Here is a 5,860-nt window from a genome sequence, read left to right as displayed (position 1 = left end):
CTAACCACCGCCGGGGCCCGCCCCTACCCCTCCCTAGCCAATCAAGTTGAAGAAGCCCCCTAACTAGCAGCCCTAGCAGCTAATCGCTGGGCGGAGGGGTTTCCCGGGGGCGGTGCTTCAGCAAAGCACTCGCGACTGGAGCCGGAGTCCGATATGAGTGACACGGGCTCCAGCCAGTGCCGTGTGCTAGTGGGTGGGGCTTGCTCAGAAGGCCCCCCCACAGACAGTGGTCAGTGGGCGGGGCTCGGCTCGTGCCGGGGGCGGGCTCTCGCGGCCGCGGCGCAGTGGCGGTCTCCGCAGGTGGTGGCTCTGTGGAGCGGGCAAGTCCGGTTTGGTCCGGTTTGAGCCGGTCTCCGGGGGTAGYGGGTGGGGGAGGGAGCTGTGTGCACCGCAGCCCAGGGCCTGYGGGATGCGAGGCACGTTGGGCCGCCAGCTCCCCTCGCAGGTCCGCGGAGCGCCGCCTGCGCAGGCGGCAGGTGCCGCTCGCAGATCTGGCTGGCGCCTCTTCGCTGTCCTCCCCGCTTAGCTCACCACCGCTAAGCAAAAGGGGAGAAGCTGTTAGGGAATTTCCCTCCCCTTTTTGTTATTATTTTCCCTAACGTGGAGGGAGGGGATTAAAAGGTGCTGTGAAGTCCTAGAAAYGTGGGGATTTGGCCATCTGCAGGCTCTAGCTAGAATTCAGGGTGGAAAACAGACCAATGTAATAAAAAAGCTGTTAATGAGGCAAAGGGGGAAGGCCGTAGGAGATGATGGCATCATCGAGAGGGGACTTGAAGGGGAAAATAAAACTTAGATTTAATCTTGCATCCAGATGCCTCCCTGCTGTTGGGAGTGCGGTGTCAGGTGATTCCCATGAAGAGATGATTCATCTGGATCCAGTTGCTAAATAGGACCTAAATTCAATTCATTTGTAAAGGTAGTTTTGCTGCTTATTGATCATTAAGTGTTTTATGCTCACTGAAGCATTTTTTATGTACTCCAGAATTTTCTTTCCAGTATACTTTCTCCTAGTTACCCAGTTTGGCAGTACTTACGCTCTTTTTTCTGCACTCATTTTGAGTTTCAGGCTAATATATTCAGAAACTAGATTTTACAGGTGAATTTAAGCATTGCTACAGAACGCTTGTATGGAAGTCTGGGGAAGCACCAGCCATGCATGTTCTTTATCTCAGCCAAAGAGAGGGATTTTAAATAAAAATACTTGCTGTAAGTCATGTAAAAATGGTGGGGGGTGGTGAAAAGGAAATGATAAAATTGCAAGATTTTCATAATTGTTATTATAGTTATTTTTTTTCTTTAGCTAGAAAAGTATCCCCAATTGAAAACTAACTGTGATTCAAAAGGTTTTTTTCCTTTCTTCTACTGGAAACATACTAGAGATAGAGGCAAGTAATGCCAAACAGAAATGGGAAATTGCAGTTCCAAGAAACACAGACTTGGAAAGTGGTTTCATAACTTGAACCATTTTTGTCCYGTATCAGAGAGAGCAAGCTAGTTTGGGTTTTTATTGGCTGGGAACATGACTCTAGAAGAAAAAAGCTGTAGGGCTTTAAAAATTGTTCTGTATTTGTATAGCTTCTACTTTTATAGCTTTGTAGATAATCTCACTTTCAGTATAAACTTCATCTCTCATGTATTTGTTAAAGTTCCAAACAAAAAATACGGTTTGTCTTTTTATTTTGAAACTAAAGTAAATAAATTTAGGAGCAGACAACTTTTATCATCTCTTCCTCGCTTACATAGTTGCATGTTTTCTTACAAGAAATTCAATTTTAACACATTACCTCAGTTTAAGACTTACAATTAAGCTAATAGTTCTACTGTCTCAGAAAAATTAATCTTGAATCAGATTTGCTAGATTTAGACACTGGATGCCATTATCAATCAGAAGTGATAATTTACAGTAATATTAAGCACAGATTTGAGTTCAGTTCCAGAGATATCCAGTGATACTGAGGTACTCTATGCACAAGAGGACCTAACAGTTGTCTAAGCTGGTTATTTGAACTGATAGAAGTTTTGAATCTTTGCATTAAAACATTGTATGTAGGAGGCAAGAGAGGGGGGAAGACACTTAAGTCACAGACCACCTTTTTACCTGTTAAAACCCTGTGTTCAAGTTCTGTTTTTCTCCTCTGGCAGTTGATGGCAACATCATGTTAAGGTAATAAAGTGAAGTAACCTCTTTTTTCCAGTGTGTGTATGATGTGCTTTTTCAGGAAGACTTGATATTGATGAACTCTGTCTTTCGCAAGTGAGTAAACTCTTACTTAAGGCACTATATAAATGCATGAAAAGAGGTTAGAGAAATGCCATATTTCTGTTGCTTGCATTTACTTATTTTTTTTTAGCTGGCTTTTCAAAATGTGGATTATTTAAGATCTGGAAACTGAGATTCCAGCTGGAAGGGCCTATATAAAGACGACTCTGCTTGTGTGTTATTTAAGCTCTAATTTTCATGGTTTAAAGTCCCAAGTATTTTACCTCTTTGATTCCACAGCTTCTGTGTTATACATGTGCATCTTCTCATCAGTATTTTTAAATTACATGACTGTCRTAGTAACAGCCTTTCCTCCTCATTCCTTTTTTTTTTTGATAGGGCAGAGTAGCTTCCTCCATAATACATTAATGAATACTGATAGTCCATTAGTTGGTTGGTAAGGCTGCTTCATTTTTTATTTTTACTTTTTTAGCTCCTAGTGGGTCATTTCCATTGTCCTATGCTTTAAACAAATTAACTTAGCAAAGAATGCAACTTTGCATTTTTACTTGTTTTCATAGGTGCTTTTTCTGCTAAAAAAGTAAACAGAACAAAAAAGCCTAACCCACAGTTTAAACTTTTCTATTGATTTATTATTGTATGTATTAATGTCATTTGCAGAGCTATAGAAATCAACCAGAGAGCTGACTGACCACRCTGAAGAGTAGCTGAGAATGACCACCTTGATTCCTTTGTTTTATGCTTCAGTTAAATGAGTTAATTCAGAATTTGAGTAAATTCAGAAAAGAAGGAGGATCCAGTCATTTTCATGGGGTGAGTAAACCCAATTTAAAAATCACTAGGCAAGTACATTCCAACTGACTGCATGATTTCCTTTTTTATGGGGGGGGGGGATGTTGATGGGCCAGCCAAGATTGGGAATTTTTTTTTTATTAGGCATTCTATAAATACCTGTAGCATAGAGACCACATCTAGCAGAATTTAGGATATAAATAGACAAGCTAGGTTCACTGTGGGGAAGAATCATACCTCATAAGCAGTAAGTGGTACAATGGCATCAAAACACATTGACTGTGGTGTTACGGGACTTCCTGGGGCATGGGAAGAGAGAGATTACATAGGAAAAGACAAGCTGGAAAAACGGAAGGGAAGAGGGACACACACATGGTGAAGCATTAGGAAAGATGAACTGGAACAAGCAACCAAGGGAAAAATGGAGTCTCAGGCAAACCTTTAAGMAAATTTTGGACTGTTGTGTCCCTGCTTTGGCTGCTGCTCCTCCTACAGGTTAGAAGCTATAGGTGGTTTCTGCAGTCTTCAGCTGTAATTATAAGGCACAAGGAGAGAAAGAGGGGAAGCATCATTTGAGTGTGACTGAAATGAGGGTGATCTCCCTTGACCTGTTCTGAGCACAGGAATATTTGAGGGTGAGGAACTGATCTGTTTGAGCCTATGTTGCTCTCTGTATGTTCTTAATATACAGGRTTTACAAGACAAAGTACAGAAGATCAGGATTTCTAGGCCATGTGTTTGCAAAATACTCTCTTTACACCAAACTTTCGGCAGGGACAGAATCTTCTTAAAGTTAATGGAATTCCAGCTCATGTGGCTAGAAAGGTCTCACCTTAGTTTATGAAGGAAAATGGCAGATATAAAATATGAAAAAATGTAAGATGTATATCTGATGTTTTCACCTGTTCCTTACATAAAAGAAAACACACTAACAGGACAGGCTTATTTTAAACATTTGTCAATTAATTATGAGAAAAATAAAATGTGACAGCAACAAAAACAAAATAAAAACAAAAGCTTCTCGTTAAATAATAATAGCTGAAATTAAAATTATAGGACCCTATCAGTCGTTGCTGATTGGAAAATAAAAGAATTAGCTGAGGTTGGAGGGGAGTTTTTCTATTACAGTATAACTTTTCACAACTGGAAATAGAGTTTTGGCCCTTTCCGTGACATGTATGCTCTAACCATTGTTGCAGAATCAGGACTCTGAACTAGATGAATGATTGATATGTTTCTGCATGATATTGCTTGCTTTTTTTCTCCTTTTCATTAGCCATTACAAAGCAGACTTTTACTCAATGACTAAATTTTGGATTTTAGGTTTTACAAAGTAAAAGTGCTTTTCAGTTTTGCAAAAATGGAATTGTGCAAAAACGGGACAGCAGTTGTAGCGTAAAAATATGATAGTGAATTCTGAATATTCTGTGCTGCAGTTTGAAAGCAATCTGCCTCTTTATTGAAGCTCTGTTATCTCTGCAAAAAAAGAGAGCTGTTAATAATGTACAGGGTAGGTCATATAATTGGACTGGGGGAAGTGAAGCCAGTATGGATTTGTGCCTCTGACCTATAATTAAAATGCTCAATAGGAATCATACATCAAAAAAACTCCTCAAAATTAGGCAGTTGAAGTCATTTTACTATAATATGTAATGGAATGGTAATTGTAGAGCCTTAAGAAAGGTAGGAAACAGGCTCTAGATTTTAGGTAGCATATACGAGTGAAAAGCTATTTTGTTCTTATGTGACAACAAAAGTAGAAATCCAGTTCAATGTCTGCATCTGGTAATCAATTACTGGCTCTTATGTAATGATGTGCCATTTCTGTGGTGACTGATACCAGGTTTTATTTAGAATCTATTAAGTAAATGAATATTCTGCTTGCGGAGCAGGTGGAGCAACTACTGCGTACATTAATGTTGTGCATTCTTAAAAGATAGTACAAGCTCCTAGATCTCTATGGTTTTATAATACTTTTTGTTTTGTTCTGAGGCTCTCTTCTCCTTTCAATCTAGAAATCCTATTGCAGTCTAGTGTTACTTCTGTGTTTTAAGAGTGTCTATTAAGTGATGAAGGGCACAAATGCACAAACTAGTTTATAATACTGTATTTGGAAGATTGATTTTTTTTTTTTGTCACGGCATGAGATGTTTTCTAGAAGGAAGGGAGAGGTGGTGAATATGAAGTAGAATGATTGTTTTGGTGGGGGTTAGTTGTATTTAGAACAGTCAGATTAACATTTTTGTATAAAATTATTTTCTAGTTTATTTTAGAGTCTTGTATTAACTGTACAGTTAAAAACAAGTAGTTTTGAAATTAAAATTGCTCTTTATAGATTCTGTAAACTGTTATCTTAGTAGTATAATATGGCATGAAGATGACTGCCATCTAACTGCCTGTGTTTTACTTACTTATCCCAAGGATTCTGTTTGTTGGTATTAGATGGGTTGTTCTTCCTAAGTTATTTTAGGGGTATGTATAGTTGCACAAAAATAGAAATTGAGATTGAACGCATTTCTCTCTTTAATGTAGTAAGTAGATTCTCTAGATATAGTTGGTTCTTGTCTAAATAGAATCTACTTTAATACATTCTATACATTTTTAAAACTCGGTATTAGTTTATACTGTTTTTAAACCCTTGTTTTGGTATTTAGTGTATTTTATATTATAGCTGTTTGGAATTGAAACTGCGTTGTTTTACAACATGGATATTTTCATTAAAAAACAATAATCATTTAATCAAGTAATATGTACAATATAAATCTATATTTTAATATGAAAAGAGCTTACTTTAGATAGCTGGAATAATGGACGCAGTAAAAAGAACAAAACTGTATTGTAATTGGT

The 5,860-nt window shown here is 38.3% G+C and overlaps 1 long non-coding RNA gene across 1 annotated transcript; it reads left to right on the top strand.

Moving 5' to 3' along the window:
- Positions 1-883: 883 nt before the first annotated feature.
- Positions 884-3,027, top strand: LOC146590706 (uncharacterized). The gene is made up of 3 exons (XR_014896909.1): positions 884-916; positions 2,196-2,254; positions 2,882-3,027. It is a non-coding gene; the product is annotated as an uncharacterized LOC146590706 (long non-coding RNA).
- The last annotated feature ends 2,833 nt before the right edge of the window (positions 3,028-5,860 follow it).

Source organism: Rhea americana, unplaced genomic scaffold (assembly GCF_003343005.1).
Source record: "Rhea americana isolate MKP2758 unplaced genomic scaffold, rheAme1 scaffold_4, whole genome shotgun sequence".
Lineage (NCBI taxonomy): Eukaryota > Metazoa > Chordata > Aves > Rheiformes > Rheidae > Rhea > Rhea americana.
The sequence above is the reverse complement of the archived record's forward strand: the minus strand, read 5'-3'. Positions and strand labels throughout refer to the sequence as shown.